The 20667-nt window shown below is 34.0% G+C and overlaps 1 protein-coding gene across 2 annotated transcripts in view; it reads right to left on the bottom strand.

Annotated features, from left to right (window-relative positions):
- The window catches only part of LOC127722203 (uncharacterized), a 60209-nt gene extending 40028 nt beyond the window's left edge, over window positions 1-20181 (bottom strand). The window contains exon 1 of one of the 2 annotated variants that reach the window (XM_052229104.1): window positions 20050-20181. The gene's annotated coding sequence lies outside the window, so the exon portion shown is untranslated. Of the gene's footprint in view, window positions 1-12044; window positions 12170-20049 lie in introns of those variants that run through there. The other variant, XM_052229105.1, reaches the window with a different exon arrangement.
- Between the last annotated feature and the right edge of the window lie 486 nt (window positions 20182-20667).

Genomic DNA, 20667 nt, shown 5'->3' with positions numbered 1-20667 from the left:
TCAAACGAAAAATTAGCACATTTATAACCCTACTGAGTTCTTAAGGAAATGAAAGATACCGGCTCATTTTGTCAAGAACATGATAACACGCTCGTTGGTCTTTTGTCTGCGCTACCACCAAGGGGTTAATTAACAGATACTTGTTTATTTTGCGGCATCGCAGTATTAATAATTGAGGTCAATTTCCTATCACTATAATTGGTCTATTTTATTAGCGAATCGTTGAATTTGTAAGCTTCGTCCAATTAATGCCAATGTGACAATGGCTCCAACCCGTTCCTTCGGTGCGAATCTATAGATAGAACGGCGGACCAGTTTACAACTTACACAAGCTTAAGATACTAATATAATACTTTCAAAATTCTTATCAACTGATTCAATTGATGCACAAATACTTTTTCAAATTAGTTCATAAATAGTAAATCATTATAAATTTTGATTTACAACATTACAAAGGAACTATATGCAAGTGTATATCTAAAATAAAAGGGTTGTTCGACCAATCTTTTCTCAATTTAAGGGAAAATAACATGTCAAAAGTTGGCAGTTGATAATTTAAATGGTGTAGAAAGTTTCTGCAAGTCATATAAACACATAATTAGTTTCATGTTATGTCTTCAACTTAGTATTCTGCACCATCTCCAAAAACAGAGTGATCGCATAGATCCAGCATGGCTGAATCAAAAAACAGAATACTTTTGTTTGATTCAATTTTTTCCAACTTTGCCACATTAAGGGGAGGCAACTCAAATGTAAGGGCAGATAATTCAAATAAAGTTACTTTACAATAGAATGTGTTAGGAATTTACCTATTTTATTATGTAGCAAGAACACGGGTCCTGTGACCCCATTTTTTCTTGTTCTTATCTGAAAGCATAATATTAGAGCTATCTTCTCATATTTTATCTCAAAATTCTATGGTGTAGTTTTCGTTTTATGGCTGAAAATTAGGTTTTCCATGCATAATCTATACAAAATCTGTCCATTTTGCACAACTTGTTGCGTGAAAATAAGCCCCGTGACCCATTCTTTTTATTGATTTTTTTTTAAAAAGCATGATATAAACAACATTTTGGCAAATGTTTAAATAAAATGCTTCGCTGAGCGCAGCCTGATACGACCGCAGAGGTCGAACCCTGAACAGTTGGTACAAATTTGGACACAATATTCAAGCTTGATACTGTCTGAATTTGGATTGTGATCAAATTTTTGACATAATATAGATTTCTGACACAAAATAAATGTGGTCAAAGATCTTACAAATCTATTGCCCAATACTGTGCAATTGAAGATTTCTTCTTGAAACTTTTCAAAAATTCAAAATTTGAAAATTTTTGGAAAAAAAATCTCCCCCCCCCCCCCCCAACTTTTTGAAACCCTCCTTGGAGCAATAACCCCAAAACTCGATCCCAGCCTTTCCTTTGTAGTATGGAACCTTGAAGCACAATTTCAGAGAGATCCATACACTTAAACACAAGTTATTGTCTGGAAACTAGAAAAATGCTTGTTTTTGGCCCTTTTTTGGCCCCTAATTCCTACATATTTGGGCAATTAACCCCAAACTCAATCCTAGCCTTCCCTTTGTGATATGGAACCTTGTGGTACAATGTCAGAGAGATCCATACACTTACACACAAGTTATTGTCTGGAAACAAGAAAAACATGCTTGTTTTTGGCCCCTTTTTGTCCCTTAATTCCTAAACTGTTGGCCCCATAACCCCTAAAATAAATCCCAACCTTCTACTTGTGGTATTAAACATTGTCGTACAATTTCAGAGCAATTGAAATACTTATACACAAGTTATTATCCTGAAACTAGAAAAATGCTTGTTTTGGGCCCCTTTTGGGCCCTTAATTCCTAAACGATTGGCACCATCATCCCCAAAATCAATCCCAACCTTCCTTTTGTGGTATTGAACCTTCTTACAAAATTTCATAGTGATCCATTCACTTAAACTAAAGTTATTGTCCGGAAACCAATGTGTCTTCGGACGACGACGACGACATCATACCATTATACGATCCCAAAAAATTTTTTGCGGTCGTATAAAAATTCTATGGATTATAATTTAGACACCCCATCTGCCTTAATTGACAAGGATTGTCAACTATGGTGTAACGTTGTTAGTTTGTCTACAATCTTACTTGACAAGGATTGTCAGATTTCCTACCGATAGTCGGTAGTTCTATTCGGTTAAACTCAAGCTTCCTCCTCAAATATAAAAAATGGCCGCCATAATATAGGCAACAAACAAACAAACAAACACTTGGTCGTGCTTTAACACCAATGACCCTGAAGGTTTAGGGAAAGGAGGGGGGTTGAACGCTCGATCACAAACATGGTTATCCCCGCCACATTCTTTATGTGCCTGTCATAACTCAGAAGCCTGTTTATTCAGAGGACATCGTTGCAGTTGCTGTTTGTCATATTGCTTTTCTTTTATTGTCAAGTCATATTGTGATCACCAGTGTTTCTTGATTTATAATTTCATAGTCATTACATACATTTGACTGTAACATCAAACGGAAGATCTACATGTAATTAATAACGAACGATGTTTAATATTCGATAGATATCCTTAATGGCAACAAATAGATCAAAGATCCAAATTGCCGGGTTGTCTAATCAAAATGGTCTTGTAGGATCAATAAGAAAACTTGGATTGGGGAAGGGTCCATTACACACGCAAAGGTACATTCTTGTATACATTTTGCTGAAAATGACTAAATTGCAAAGTCTAGGAAAATATGAAATTATTAGTCAAACAATTCCAAAATAGCAATTAAGTGCAAAACTATCATTTATCAATATATATACAATATTTCTGTAAAGTTTCCATGATTTAGGTTGTAAACTGTATAGGAGGGGTAGATTACACAAAGCTGGTACCAACTGCCGCACTGTAATTATACCTGACGCCTGACGCGTCTGGACGCGTTCAAAATTTGTACACCGAATGTTCAATATTTTAACGTCATATGTTCATGCTTAGAGACGTGTTCAAAGTTTTAACGTTTGTGTTAAAAAATATTAACATGTGTGTTCAGACGCAGTGAACACCGGTGTGCAAATTCTGATCTAAAAAAGAAGATAGTCGTTTGTCCGGTTTTCTATCCTTCCAATTGGCAAATTCAAAAAGAAATTCTTTAAAAAATATGAATGTATACGCAGGATGATGATCTTGTGAACTTTTGGCTAATATTTTAGTAATTGTGAAATATTAAACTTCCAAGCTGGCATATATGTATAGTTTATGAATTTATTTTATTATTTATTTATATATACTAGTTTTACTTATAAGTGACATAATTATGCATATCAATGAGGCCTGTTATGATAATATCGTAATAATCAAAGCACGGAAGCGCTGTAAAGGCAGTTAATTACAGGTTGTGTGTATTTTAAGTCCAGTTATATCATTATCTTGCATAGTACAGTGTACTTATCAGAGGTGGCTTTCAGTATTTAAGATTTAGAGTTCTCTAATGATATTGAATAAGTTTTATGAATGTCATATTCTGAGCACTATATGAAGGCGATTGTTCTCACTTGTTTATGAACTAGTGCATTATGTCCAGTTTGTACCTTTTTTATCTATGTTTATAGTCAAATTAGTTATCATAGGTACCAGGATTATAATTTAATACGCCAGACGTGTGTTTCGTCTACATAAGACTCATCAGTGACGTTCAGATCAAAATAGTAACAAAGCCAAACAAGTACAAAGTTGAAGAGCATTGAGGACCCAAAATTCCAAAAAGTTGTGCCACATACGGCTAAGGAAATCTATTCCTTGGATAAGAAAATCCTTAGTTTTTTCATTGGCAATCATAACACATCTCCTTATTTATATAATGATCTATATTCAACGACCTCAGGTACAAAAAAAATGTATGTAACTAAACTATGATGGGAAACCTTTGACTTCTTTCTTTATATAAACTTTTGATTTGGTACCATAGAACTATGTAGAGTAAATGTACATTGCAACATGTCAACTCTTTCAACTCCAAGCAAAATTATATTTCCAAGCATAAAGTAATTTATGAATGAAATAAAATGCTCCGCTGGGGCGCAGCTTGATACGACCGCAGAGGTCGAACCCTGAACAGTTGGGGCAAGTATGAACACAACATTCAAGCTTGATTCAGCACTGAATTTGGATTGTAATTAAATATTTGACACAGCATAGGTTTCTGACACAGAATGAAAGTGGTCTAAGATACTTAAAAAAAATTAATTTACCTATTCAAACCATATCATTATTATTTGCTTTTATATATAAATCAGAAATAACCAATTTAAAATGGAAAATTTTAAAGAAAAAAAAGGAAAAAGAATCCCCCCCCAAATTTTTTGAACCCCCTTATGATTCATCACCCCAAAACTCAATCCCAGCCTTCCCTTTGTGGTATGGTACCTTGCAGTACAATTTCAGAGAGATCCATACACTTGAACACATGTTATTGTCTGGAAACTAGAAAAATGCTTGTTTTTTGGCCCCTTTTTGGTCCCAAATTCCTAAACGTTTAGGGCAATTACCCCCAAACTCAAACCCAGCTTTCCCTTTGTGATATGGAACCTTGTAGTACAATTTCATAAAGATCCATACACTTACATACAAGTTATTGCCATGAAACTAGAAAAATGCTTGTTTTTTGCCCCTTTTTGGCCCCTAATTCCTAAAATTTGGAGGCAATTACCCCCAAAATCAATCCCAGCATTCCCTTTGTGATATGGAACCATGTGATACAATGTCAGAGAGATCCATAGACTTACACACAAGTTATTGTTATGAAACTAGAAAAATGCTTGTTTTTTTTCCCTTTTTGGCCCCTAATTCCTAAAATTTGGAGGCAATTACCCCCAAAATCAATCCCAGCATTCCCTTTGTGGTATGGTACCTTGCAGTACAATTTCAGAGAGATCCATACACTTGAACACAAGTTATTGTCTGGAAACTAGAAAAATGCTTATTTTTGGCCCCTTATTCCTAAACTTTTTGGGCAATTACCCCCAAACTCTATTCCAGCTTTCCCTTTGTGATATGGAACCTTGTAGTACAATTTCATAAAGATCCATACACTTACACACAAGTTATTGCCATGAAACTAGAAAAATGCTTGTTTTTTGCCCCTTTTTGGCCCCTAATTCCTAAAATTTGGAGGCAATTACCCCCAAATTCAATCCCAGCATTCCCTTTGTGATATGGAACCTTGTGATACAATGTCAGAGAGATCCATAGACTTGCACACAAGTTATTGTCATGAAACTAGGAAAATGCTTGTTTTTTACCCCTTTTTGGCCCCTAATTCCTAAAATTTGGAGGCAATTACCCCCAAAAATCAATCCCAGCATTCCCTTTGTGATATGGAACCTTGTGAGATCCATACACTTACACACAAATTATGTCTGGAAGTTACAAAAATGCTTATTTTTGGCCCCTAATTCCTTAACTGTTGGTACCATAACCCCCAAAATCAATCCCCACTTTCCTTTTGTGGTATTGAACCTTATTTTAAAATTTCATTGAGATCCATTCACTTAAACTAAAGTTAGAGTGCGAAAACTAATGTGTCTTCGGATCACGACACTGACGACGACGCCAACGTCATACCAATATACGACCACAAAATTTTTTTGCGGTAGTATAAAAAGGAGTTCTTAATTAAGAAATAAACTGATTCGCTGAGCGCAGCTGGATACACCCGCAGAGGTACTACCCTGAACAGCTGGGGCAAAAATGGAAACAATATTCAAGCTTGATACAGGTCTGAATTTGGATTGTAATTAAATATTTGACATATTATAGTTTCTGAATAAATGTAGTCAATGAACTTGAAATCGGTTACTAGTATATGAATTGAATTTATATTCAATTAAAGATTTCTTGCTGTTGTGCAATACACTGTGCTGTTGTGCAATACTTAATAAATCTGTTGCCAGACTATAAACAAATAAAGTTCAATTTCTTCTCAATGTCATATTTGAAATTTATGAAAATCAATAGGGAGATTACATCAATAGCTATAAATAATTCACCAAAGTTTCATGTGAACTGCTTAAAGCATTTTTGAGTTGTTGTCCAAAAACTGGAAAATCACCCCTTTTTTAATGAATAAAACCCCATAACTCAGAAATGTAAAATCTAAAATTTATAAAATTCTAAAGGGAGCTTACGGATTGATAATTTAGTCTTAGATGCAAGATTTTTTTATCAGTTGTTAGTGGCTTTGAACTAGCTGTCAGTAACTGCGAGTACTCTCAGATTTGTACTTAGTGTCTTTTTGTTGTTTGGATGTACAACTACCCGACCACGTCCACTTGTATTTGTATTTATCCATCTGATGAGTTTAGCATCTTTCAACTGATTTTTATAGTTCTTTCTTATATTGTACTGTTACACCACTGTCCCAGGTTAGGATCCCGCTAACATGTTTAAGCCCGCCACATTCTGTATGTACATGTATGTGCCTGTCGGGGCCCTGTCCCAAGTCAGGAGCCTATAAAAGTGTAATTCAGTGGTTGTCGTTTCTTTATGTGTTGCATATTTGTTATATTTGTTCATTGTTTTACATAAAATAGGCCGTTAGTTTTCTTGTTTGAATTGTTTTACATTGTCATTTCTGGGCCTTTTATAGCTGACTGTGCGGTATGGGCTTTGCTCATTGTTGAAGGCCGTACTGTGACCTATAGCTGTTAATTTCTGTGTCATTTGGTCTCTTGTGCATGTGTGGAGAGTTGTCTCATTGGCAATCATACCACATCTTCTTTTTTATATTTACATCAACAGATATAAAAAATTCAACAAAGTCAAGGTGAGACAACAAAACTTAGTTGTAAGATCTCTGAAATTTTTTACAGGGTACGAGTTTTTCTCATTGTTGGAGATTGTACGGTGACAGTAACACCTGTTACTGCTTAAACCCATTTCTTGCACTTAGTTTGATAAACTCACTGAATATCATACCACATCTCCTTATTTTTATATGCATTACAATTTACATGTGCATGTAATTGTAAATATATATATATCAGAACAAAATTCATTGCGTCACTTTTATTTATGCATCCTTTGGCACAATACAAGTTCTAAAATTACACAACATACAACAACTAAATGTTATTTCAGATGAAAGTTTTGTTTCAGTTTCATTCATAGGATTTATTAGAATTTTGTATGTTTTGCCAAGTCCAATAATTCGCTCTATGTGACATAGAGACATAGTTGACTAAACCACCAGGTGTCGAACATTCAAGAATTTTCAGTGTTTCTGTTTTTATTTGATGAAAAGGTTGCCTGAGCTCTAGGAGCTTTAGGTTTTATCACGGGATATTCGGTGCTGTCAATAATAATCCAAGTCGTAGGAAACTTTAATTTGAAGTTGGATGGTGAAAAATACCTGACTAAACCACTAGATGGCCAAGTGTTAGCCTCACACCACTGTTTAGACATAAAAATAATCCATGTATACACAATATTCTTAACACTAGATTCAATCTAGAATCTAGACAGTTCAAAGTTGGTTGTATGATGCCTCAATTTCATCAAAGTCATAAAAAAACTGATTTTCAACTGACACCCTATCAATTTGAAAATATATGTATCTCAAACAATGTGCTGCTGGACCAAGTGTGGTCAAAACAAATAAAAATTTAGTATACAACTCTAAACCGGTATAAAAATGCATGGCTGTGTCACGTGTCTTCATTTCAAAATTCTCTGCTGAAAACATAGGCATTGATGGTGTTTGCGTAATTCCATCTGTGAAGCTCAACATTAGCTCGGCAGTTGGTGGTGGACAGTCATAAATCCTTTCTGTAGTATGAATGACTTCTTCAGGAAAACCAACTTTACAATCAAAACTTTCCTCTAGATTTCTACTACAATATTCATCAAGTTTAGTTCTTTTGTTTTCACAGGAAACTGCCCTGATTTTTCTTTTTGCGGACGATTCAGTCTCTTGCTTGGTCCAGGAAAATAGGCTGGGAATTGCAGTAGACTTAAGTCTCTGTATGGTGGGTTTGCGCCCTGAAAAAGGTTATAAAACATTAGATTTTTTATAATTAAATGAACTTCCATTAGCAATGTATACTTTGTACTACCTGGCGAAATATTAACTAGATTTATTCATTACAATCTGGATAAAACTATGTTTGCCTGATTCAATGTATGTTATGTAAATCCAAAGGACAAACAATGAGAGACTTATGCAACAAACGTACATTGTTTGTACCTAAATAACTATAATATAGATGAGAGCATGTCATTGTTTTGTTCCTGTTAACATTGTCATTTATATTTTTCAAGAAAGTCTATGAGGCATAGCTTATGCATTCCTGTCATTACTACATTAGCATAATTACTGCTAAAATAATTCTCAGTATGATATACCTCTTGTAAGAAATCATTATAATTGTAGCAATCACCAAAAAATCTCAAACAGATCACATTGAATCGTAATCCAAAAAATTATGACGTCTTGAATTACCCACCCCCTTTTATTCTAAAACGATAATTGCGGTTGTAAACAGACTTTGGTTTATTCGCATGGAGATTACATATATAACTATATATTTCACAAAGAAAATAGAGTTTTACCATGAATAGTTTCCTGCACGTAGTCTTTTTCAGTAAAACGTGCCTTGCAAACAACAGCTGATTGCATATGAGGCACAAAATGTGCACCAGAATTAAGTAACCTTGTTTTGTAACCCCCCATTGACATAATGGTTACATTGGTTACACTCATACAAACTATCATAAATCATCATATATTCAGAAATTCTCAAATCCTGGTAGATTTGTAAGCTCCATTGACCTAATGGTTACATTGGTTACACTGGTTACACATATGCATATCTAGCTGATTGAGATGGACTCCACGATATCATCGTGTTCTCGTCCAATCTGCGTATGGGCCATGGCGTTGATCCAACTTTTCCTTCTTTTTAAGTCATTTGGAAATGCATGTCCTCCTCTTAAATGACATCCAGGTACACAACAACAAGTACTTGGCATCGTTAATTAAAAATATAACTGAAATAGTTGCACAGTGAAGAAACCGGAAGAAGAGGAACAGGATCCGCTACCACGGCGCCACCTATTCAGGAACGATAATTTGCTACTTTATATAACTGCGAAAATAACGTTAGACGGGTTCACGTGCATAAACAGAAATGCGCTTTAAATTGTATAATATAATTCATGTTCAGTCGACCTTTAATTATTATATCAACGACTGAAATGATTTATAAACATCTAGATTGCAGATAACACTCGAAATTAACCCGAGCTCTTTCCACACGGAATTCAAATAATTCTAGTTTGTCAATCGGTTGACTGCTTATAATGCAAAATACTAATATATCAAAAGTTTTTAAAACTAACAAAACACAATGATCGTTTCTCTATTTCCCAATGTAAATGAAATGAAACAAAAAACATTTTATATCGCAATAAGAAGAGGAGAGAATTCAACATTTCCGGATCTACTTGGAGTCTAATGACCCCCCACGTAGATAAGTTGGATATCGCAGAAGGAAGGATTAACCCGGCAACTAGAAAGGCATTAAAGCACTGCCTTTAAAAATATGTCGATGTTTATCTTATTTCATGATCCGTTCATTTTATTAACATTACATGTTCAATCAGTGTTCAAATCGCTCGAAATTTTGAACACCTCGTGTTAAAAAAAATATACCAGGATACCAAATACCGGAAACAGATATCGGCTGGCGATTTAGGCGGTTAAACGAAGAATAGATACACATAAGAAAGAGAACTGGAGAAGGGACTTCTATCCCATATGAACACGAAAGAAGTAAGTAACAAGTTAGAATAATCTCCATAGTTAGTTCGATGGCTTCCTTGTTATTTTCTCATGCCAGATATATATTTGTAAAATATTCATAACTGTTATATCCAAATTTTCAATATTCAACATAAAAGACGAATTAAAAAACGGGCTTTAGATATAAACGTAAATAACTGTCAGCTTTGTTCTGATGATTTCCTAAACTGATGAATAAACAGTCTGTCTGTTATACAGAATAAATGATGATTTTCGACATCCACATACATTAGCTGAACACTAAGTGTTAAAAGAACTCTAACATCAAGTGTTAAAAAATGAAACACAAAGGCATTAAAAACTGAACACCACACATTCAATTGATGAACACGAAGTGTTAAGAACTCTAACATCAAGTGTTCAAAAATGAAACACAAAGGCATTAAAAACTGAACACCACACATTCAATTGATGAACACTAAGTGTTAAGAACTCTAACATCAAGTGTTCAAAAATGAAACACAAAGGCATTAAAAACTGAACACCACACATTCAATTGATGAACACTAGTGCAAACATTTGGAACACCATTTTTGACTTAGAAAATGCATTTGTTTTTTTATTTGCAGGAATTGTTAGATTAAAATGTTTGAATTAGGAACCGGTAGCCAATAATCCCAAAAAGGTCATTTCTGCATGCTATAAAGTGGTGGAAAAAAGAAAGATGTCGAAAAAAAGTATGACAATATATGTATATTAATAGCTTATGTGGGTGTATCATTTCTATCTGTTCACCTTAGGTCAAGAAATCGACTTTTGTAATTTATAATGTCAAAACTTGCATTTCATTGCTATAGAATATCAATTTGTACACTAGTATATATCGACATTAAAGCATAACAAGCATTGCATAATTTGATGCTTTATGAAAAACTCTCTTCTATTAATTTTTAATTTTATTTTGCAGGATATATAGGCTCATAGACATTCCTTGTTGTGGATGATTTTGACATTGGAAGTTGATAACAACACATAAAATGCCACCCAGTTGATAGCTTTAAGTGAAGATGCACTGAAAAGTGGAGTGTACATTGTATGTGATCGTACAAGAACTGTTGGAATTTGCAAACTTTTAAACTTTCATTGTGACAAATACCTATATCATAAACTATCTAATTATCACATTGACATGCTTTTTTGGTTAGGATACAAATGATGTTGCAACTATCTAGTCATGTAGGGGAATATCATTATTTGTGATATATATTTAAGTCAGTTTAAAAACATTATGTATGTGATTTCACTGACTGTTACTTTGAACACTTATGTCAACTGTTCTGAAAGTTAACATTTGGTGTTCTGAATCTTAATACTTTGGCTTTAAACATGTTCTATGTGTTCAAAAAGTGTTACATGGTTGTTGAACGCGTCGACGTATTAAGATTTTGAACATTCGGACACGTTAAATCGTTGAACACTAAGTGTTAAGAACTCTAACATCAAGTGTTCAAAAATGAAACACAAAGGCATTAAAAACTGAACACCACACATTCAATTGATGAACACTAGTGTTAACATTTGGAACACCATTACACGTTCAAAAAGTGTTACAAAAAAGCGTTCAAGCAGTGTTCTATTTATTAACACTTAGATTTACAGTGCGTGAATTTTGTGGAAAAATGACAAAAGCTGGGGGGAAAAGGGCGAACATCCTTTAACAATATCCTGATATATCAGATGCACTTCAATATATATGTGTCCAATCTATGTGTGCAGTTTCAAATGTCTAGGTTGAAAACTGATCGAGTCGAGTCCATTACATAAATAGGTACTGTCTTCAGTAATTTTTTATAAAATGACTATACGTTTCCAAATTAGGAAAATGAAGAAAAATTCCTCGAGCAATTTCGTAATAGTAGGTTCACAACTTCGCTATTTGTCTGTTAAATGTCTAAGACTATAGCTAGGAGAAGCTGATTACACAAAACAGGTACATACTTTCCCCCGCCAGTCCACCCGAAATCACCATTTTAAAAACAGGTTCCGTACTTAGTCTGCGCAACCTAGTCCGAGACTGTTCTGATGTCTGGTGTCCCTTTTTAGGCCTTGTTGATGCCCTAGCAAGTCACAAAAAAGGCCTTCAGACGTCAGAGCAATCTCGGCTACGTACAAACCTGCTTAAAAGATAAAATTCAATACTTACCACATATTGAATGGTATGGTTAAATCCGAAGTCATACACGCAGTACCACATATTGAATGGTTAAATCCGAAGTCATACACGCAGATGTTGAACCGTTTATCATGTTGAAAAATTAAAGAAATTTAACGAGTTTAAATGACAATCGTATTATGCTAATTTTATCACTAGTTGTGTTCATTGACCAGAGCTATTGTCATCGACCATTTATATAAGAGGATATAGAAGGGGGTCCTCCATTATTTTACTCCTTTAATTTTTATACCATTTTTCTTTATTCTTTATTTATTTTACCATGTTTACCATTATTCTCTATTCTTTATATTTTAGCACCCATTATTCTCTATTCTTTATATTTTAGCGACCATTATTCTCTATTCTTTATATTTTAGCACCCATTATTCTCTATTCTTTATATTTTAGCACCCAATTATTCTCTCTTCCTTATTTTTGTGGCCTATTTTTCTCTATTCTGTATATGCTTGCCCTTTATTCTGCACTTTTTACCATTATTCTATATTCTGTAAACCCCATCTAGACCCTAATATGAGCAACGCCTTTTTCATTAACATATCTAACTTTTACTTAGAGGTGCACTATTAGTGCATTTGTATAAATCAATTCTTTGTCATATGACAGTTTCAATGGGCCATTCCATTTAGTATCTGAAAAGGGGGATGAATGTTTTTTTCTGAGGGGTATCAAAAGTAATTTCTTAGGAGTACCGATTGGCTCATGATATATCTGAGAGGTACCAATTTTTTGTTTTGTTTCTGAGGAGTTTTTTCTTGTCTAAATATGTAAAAATGGGGGGTTGATGGCAAGATTTTTAAGCCATGCATCTGAGGGATTGAAATTTGCCTGAAAATTTCTTAAGGGGTCTTTGACAAGGTAACCATCCCCCTGTTCAGAAATTAGATGGAATGACCCAATACCGTAACCAAGGGTCACGATTGGTGTGCTATCTTTTATACTGGAATTTGCTGAAGATTTATAATAATTGAGGATCTGCATAGAGTTTACATGTTAAATCAGGGATTATATTAATTAAATCCCTGAAATATATCACTACGATAATAGTTATAGGGATTATATTAAATCCCTGAAATATTTCATTACGATAATAGTTATAGGGATTATATTAAATCCCTGAAATATATCACTATGATAATAGTTATAGGGATTATATCAAATCCCTGAAATATTTCACTATGATAATAGTTATAGGGATTATATTAAATCCATGAAATATTTCACTATGATAATAGTTATAGGGAATATATTAAATCCGAAATATATCACTATGATAGTAGTTATAGGGATTATATCAAATCCCTGAAATATTTCACTATGATAATAGTTATAGGGATTATATCAAATCCCTGAAATATATCACTATGATAATAGTTCTAGGGATTATATTAAATCCCTGAAATATTTCACTACGATACTAGTTATAGGGATTATATTAAATCCATGAAATATATCACTACGATAATAGTTATAGGGATTATATTAAATCCCTGAAATATATCACTATGACAATAGTTATATATATAGGGATTATATTAAATCCATGAAATATTTCACTATGATAATAGTTATAGGGATTATATTAAATCCCTGTAATATATCACTATGATAATAGTTATAGGGATTATATTAAATCCCTGAAATATTTCACTGTGATAATAGTTATAGGATTTTACCAAACTCCTGAAATTGTCAGGAATTTCATGAAATCACTATAAATATGGCTTAAAATTTGTAAAATCACTACTTAAAATATTAAATCGACATACATCTATCGGAAGTTGTATTTTTCCAGGTATAGCAAAAGATGTTATTTTTTCACAAACGTAACCAGTAATAACTATTTCATTTATTATGAATAAAGGTCATGTAAGAGGGTCTGGGTGGGATTTAGAGAATAGAGAGTAAAGGGCTTAAAGTGCAGTATGAAGAGCTAAAAAATAGAGAATATATCAAAATAGACAAAAATAATAAATAATAGAGAATAATGGGGGTTTTAATCATATAGAATAGAGAAAAATGGGCAAAGGAGAAAACTAAGAATAGATGAAAATGGTCTTGAAAATTAAAGAATGTCGAAATAAAAGCCCCCGCGTCCAGACTCTCATATATGTGCATGTATACATTGCAACATACGTTGTTGTTTGTCGTCTTTTTTGGATTAAACCTTTACACCTAAACCATGACGTATTGAGATTTGTTTTGTACAACCTCTCTGTGAGGGTCTGGATTGGGTTTACAGAAAAGAGAATAATAGGTAAAAAGTCCAGATTAAAGGATAAAACATATAAAGAATAGAAAAAAAAGGCAAAAAAAATAGAGGATAGAGATAATGATTAATGGGGTGCTGAAATATAAAGAATAGAGATTAATGGGGTGCTGAAATATAAAGAACAGAGAATAAGTATCAAAAGAAATAGAGAACAAGAAATGATTGTAACAGGATGCTGTTACGAAGTCTCCCAAACGAAGCTCCCATAATTCGTCATTCCCAGGTTCGCCTGATATTGGGCAAAGTCCAGTAAAGTTATATGCATTAATGATGCCTGGGGACTGACCCTGTATATCATTCAAATCATCTTGGCATGACAAACCAGAATATATATGGTTTACAGGTGGGGATCTCGAACATTTACAAGATATAAGATCATTGGGGGAGGGGGGACCCCTGGGGACTGACCCTATATATCTTTCGAATCTTTGTGACATGACGAACAGGAATATATATGGTTTAGGGGTGGGGATCTCAACCATTTGCAAGATATTAGAACTTTCTCAAATGGCAGGGGGTGGGGGTGACCCCTGGGGACTTACCCTTTATTTCATTTGATGTGCTTTATCATGATGAACAGGAATATATATGGTTTAGGGGAGGGGATCTCAACCATTTACAAGATACTAGAACTTTCTCAAATGGCAGGGGGTGGGGGTGACCCCTGGGGACTTACCCTTCATTTCATTTGAAGTGCTTTATCATGACAAACCAGAATATATATGGTTTAGGGGAGGGGATCTCAACCATTTACAAGATATTAGAACTTTCTCAAATGGCATGGGGTGGGGGTGACCCCTGGGGACTAATACTTTACTTCATTTAATGTGCAGTATCATGACTAACCGGAATATATATGGTTTAGGGGTGGGGATCTCAACCATTTAAAAGATATTACAACTTTCTCAAATGGCAGGGGGTTGGGGTGACCCCTGGTGACTAATCCTTTTTTCATTTGATGGACTGTATCATGACAAACAAGAATATATATGGTTTAGGGGTGGGGATCTTGACAACTTGCAAGATATTGGAACTTTCTCAAATGGCAGGGGGTGGGGGTGACCCCTGGGGACTAATCCTTTTTTTCATTTGATGGACTGTATCATGACAAACAAGAATATATATGGTTTAGGGATGGGGATCTCGACAACTTACAAGATATTAGAACTTTCTCAAATGGCAGGGGGTAGGGGTGACCCCTGGGGACTTACCCTTTATTTCATTTGATGTGCTTTATCATGACAAACCAGAATATATATGGTTTAGGTTTGGGGATTTTGACCACTTACAAGATATTACAATTTTGTCAAATGGCAGGGGGTGGGGTGACCCCTGGGGACGAACCCTTTATTTCATTAGATGTGCTTTATCATGTAGAACATTTTCAATTATAAAAATTGTGTCTATCACTAACGGTTTTCAAGTTATAATCATTTGAAAAAAAAAAAAATCCCATAGGGTTCTATAGTAAACCCCTCCCTTCTTTTGGCCCCTCAAAGTACCCCTTTTTAGACCCCAGTGCACAAACGAAACCCTGATTGCACCACTAGACATGTTAATCTAACATATTGTGAAACCTTAAGTAAATCTGACAAGCGGTTTTGGAGAAATGTTGCGGACAAGTTCATTAAAAAAAGTGGCGGAAGAGCAAGAATAATAATAATAATAAGAAGAACTGAGCAAAACCAATAAGTCTTCTTAAACTTCGTTTGGGAGACTTAATAAAGAATAAAATGCTCGCAGGGCGCAGCTTGATACGACCCCAGAGGTTGAACCCTGAACAGTTGGGGCAAGTATGGACACAACATTCAAGCTTGATACAGCTCTGAATTTGGATTGTGATTAAATATTTGACACAGCATAGGTTTCTGACACAGAATGAATGTGGTCTAATAACTTAAAAATCTTAAATTGGACATTCACCTATTATGGTCCAATATCCAAAATCTAAATACATGGTTAGATTCAGCATATCAAAGAACCCCAAGAATTCAATTTTTGATGAAATCAAACAAAGTTTAATTTTGGACCCTTTTGATCTCAATGTGGACAAAGTTGATAACGGGGCCCAAAAATCAAAAACCTAAATACATGGTTAGATTCAGCATATCAAAGAACTCCATATATTCAATTTTTGTTGAAATCAAACAAAGTTTTATTTTGAACCCCGATTTGGACCAACTTGAAAACTGGGCCCATAATCAAAAATCTAAATACATGTTTAGATTCAGCATATCAAAGAACCCTAAAAATTCAATTTTTGTTAAAATCAAACTAAGTTTAATTTTGGACCCTTTGGACCTTTATGTAGACCAATTTGAAAACGGAACCAAAAATTAAGAATCTAAATACACGGTTAGATTCAGCATATCAAAGAACCCCAATAATTCAATTTTTGATGAAATCAAACAAAGTTAAATTTTGGACCCTTTGGACCTCAATGTGGACCAATTTAAAAATCCAAAAACTTAATACACGGTTAGATTCAGCATATTAAAGAACCCCAAGAATTCAAGAATAAAACCCCATTGAAATTGATCAAGAAATAAGCAATTTATACGAAGTATCTTCTTTTGCACAATACTGTGCAATTGAATATTTCTTGCTATTGCGCAATACTGTACAATTGACAATTTCTTGCTATTGCGCAATATTGTGCTATTGGATATTTCTTGCTATTGCGCAATACTGTGCAATTGAAGATTTCTTGCTATTGCGCAATACTGTGCAATTGAAGATTTCTTGCTATTGTGCAATACTGTGCAATTGAAAATTTCTTGCTATTGCACAATACTTATTATATAATAATTTACACATCCTGTTTGGTGTGTATCTCCTACCATATCATTATTATTTGCTTTTAAATATAAATCAGAAATAACCAACTTAAAATGGAAAATTTTAAAAGAAAAAAAAGGAAAAAAAGAAAAAAAAAGAAAAAAAAAATCCCCCCCCAAATTTTTTGAACCCCCTTATGATTCATCACCCCCAAACTCAATCCCAGCCTTCCCTTTGTGGTATGGTACCTTGCAGTACAATTTCAGAGAGATCCATACACTTGAACACAAGTTATTGTCTTGAAACTAGAAAAATGCTTATTTTTGGCCCCTTTTAGGCCCCCAATTCCTAAACGTTTCAGGCAATTACCCCCGAACTCAATTCCAGCTTTCCCTTTGTGATATGAAACCTTGTAGTACAATTTCAGAAATATCCAAACACTTACACACAAGGTATTGTCATGAAACTAGAAAAATGCTTGTTTTTTGCCCCTTTTTTGGCCCCTAATTCCTAAAATTTTGAGGCAATTACCCCCAAAATCAATTCCAGCATTTCCTTTGTGATATGGAACCATGTGGTACAATGTCAGAGAGATCCATACACTTACACACAAGTTATTGTCTGAAAGTTACAAAAATGCTTATTTTTGGCCCCTTTTTGGCCCCTAATTCCTTAACTGTTGGTACCATAACCCCCAAAATCAATCCCAACCTTCCTTTCGTGGTATTGAACCTTATGGTAAAATTTCATGGAGATCCATTCACTTAAACTAAAGTTAGAGTGCGAAAACCAATGTGTCTTCGGACGACGCCGGACGACGCCAGACGACGACGACGACGACGACGACGCCAACGTCATACCAATATACGACCAAAAAATTTTTAATTTTTGCGGTCGTATAAAAATGGTATACAAAGTAAAAGACTAAATAAATAAATTATGCAGACTAGTTATCATCGCGGACCCGCCGGTATCGTTTTTCGTTATTGTTTGTGGCTAAATTAGGCATTGATTTTTATTTCTGACTATTTTTTATGTGATGAGTTTTTTAAAGCTATATCTTGGATACTATGATATTTAATATTGTCAAACCGTGAATGCACACAAGGTCACAATACACAGCCAAACTTCTATATGGTTTGATATTCTTTTATCCTCCTTGGATCAATATATATACAATATATAGAAAGTCAATAAAAAAATTGTTTAATGCAAGTATTGAGTTCTGAAATGTGGAGATGTGAACAAGGTTATAAGAATAGAATTCTTCAGATGAACACAAACCAAATATTTTGCAGACATGCAGAATTTTGGAGGAGGGTCGAGATAGGGCAGGTAAAGAAATGGAAAACAATTTTTTTGTTTGGCCTTATCTAAATTCTTATGCATAATTAATGATAGGTCTCTGTTAGAAGACTTTAATTTACATAACTAACTCATTTTATTCAGTATTAAATATCCAGTGCAAAAGGATCATTTGACACAGAAATACACATAAATAAATATAGCTAACAATTTAAGTCACAAACAAATAACCAATAAGAAATACATAAATGTGTAAGGTCCATGATACCATGGACAAGATGGAGGTATCAATAATTTCACTTCGGAATCCATGATTATACCAGAATAGAAAGAAATGTATTATATGTCTCTGATTATACCCACAATATATACCAGATAACATTGTAAATTGCACTTCTGTAGACTCTTTCAAATCTTCAATTTCAAAGCATCAATATTAACTCAAGTATTTTTTTATTTTTTCGTATTTTTTAAAAATTGTATATATCAATCTATGTCTTGTTGTAAGTTTCCTCCTGTGACATAATCTTCAATTTGTTGAAGGCGGTCACTATATGGTAGAATAGAATAGAATATATATAGACTGAATATATTATTGTTCTGCAAATATTTCTAATCGTATTGTTTATGTGTTAATATGTGTTAATATATGCCCTCCTGGGGCCATAATTTGCTAAATTGAAATTCTTATTCTTAATAGTAGAAGATATACTATGCTAAAAACATCTAAGAGAACGATCATTTCAGATTCTGAAAGAAAGCGGGGGGCGGGGGAGGTGGGGTTTGAGGGAATATTCCTTTCACGTTTTGCGAGTCACGCTTTTTTCGTTCTGCTTTACCGCGCTAAATTTATTTTCACTTTTTTAGACGATCTTCTGTTTTGCGTAAGGTTATTTATTTTCAGTGCCAAACAGACCAGAATATTCATTTTCAAAATCTTCCTCCCTTATAAATTTATAAACTTAATTTCCCTTCCCCTACTTTGAAAAACCTGTATATGATGATGTTTGCCAAGCTATATATACACAGGAAACCCATTGCCCATGTTGACATATGAATTTCTACCTATTGTTTTGGTAAATATGACATTAAAAAAAAGTGACCCATACCAGCGGCACGTCTGTGTATACCTTTTAACAGAATGAGACCCCCCCTCCCCCCTTTTTGTGTCCTAGCGTATATCATCATCGGTTACTTTCGGGGGTAGGGGGTGACTGATCACAAAATAACCTGAGGAACAATATAAGATTCTCTCTTCCATTGGGAGTTCAACTGTTGTTTTAATGTGTGACTCATACAGTACATGCTATGAAATCGAATAGTTACTTGTCTCCAGGCAAAATTATGTTAAAAAAAATGTTCTCTCATTAACTTTCAGCATGTAGCCGGGGTTATGTGCTACTTTGTTGATATAAACACACCTTACTGCACGTTAAACTACGACTTAATTTTATTTATAAATAAAGATCATGTATAAAAGGTTTCTTTTATTTAAATTTCTCTTGGTTTGCAATACTCAAGAGTTTTGACTATGATCAACGTTTGTATAAACATGATAAATGAAGTAAATTTTCCTCATTTTTAGATCATGTTGATCATAACCCTTTATCATTTTATAAGTGAATACGTAATGAAATTTGAGGAAGATAATAATATATGTACTTACACCATGTACACAATGTACACAACATGTCGTTCAAAATAGATATTTCCCCGTGAGATATTACACAAAAACTACACCATGTTTGTGGCATGCAAGGATGTACAATTCTATAAATAACCGCAAGTATGCAGAACTACACCACTGTTAACGCATTACACAAAAATCGATTGGCGTAAGGCACTGCCATGAGGGTGTGGATGGGGGTTTATAGAATAGAAAATAATGACCAAAAACATAAAGAATAGAGAATAATGAGGTGCTTTAGAATATAAAGAATCGAGAAATGGGCAAAACGTATAAAGAATAGAGAAAAAATAGCCTACAGAATTAAAGAATATATATAGAAATCAAGGTCCCCCATCCAGACCCTCTGCCATTTGAAACTGTGTACTGACGGCCACACAAAATTAGTATGAGTTTCTCATACATTTATGATTAGCATAATTAGTATAGACCATGCAAAGGTGATATGAAAAGTACAAAGTTCAAATAATAATTATATTGATAAAAACGTGATTTCTTGTCCCAGCCACTTTAAAAAAAATATGTTTGATCTTTACAAGTAATTTTTTGTGCAGTTAATACATTGAATTAGATTTCACATTTGTAAGCAAAGAAACA

This window comes from Mytilus californianus, unplaced genomic scaffold, assembly GCF_021869535.1.
Source record: "Mytilus californianus isolate M0D057914Y unplaced genomic scaffold, xbMytCali1.0.p SCAF_12, whole genome shotgun sequence".
Taxonomy (NCBI): Eukaryota; Metazoa; Mollusca; class Bivalvia; order Mytilida; family Mytilidae; genus Mytilus; species Mytilus californianus.
The sequence above is the reverse complement of the archived record's forward strand: the minus strand, read 5'-3'. Positions and strand labels throughout refer to the sequence as shown.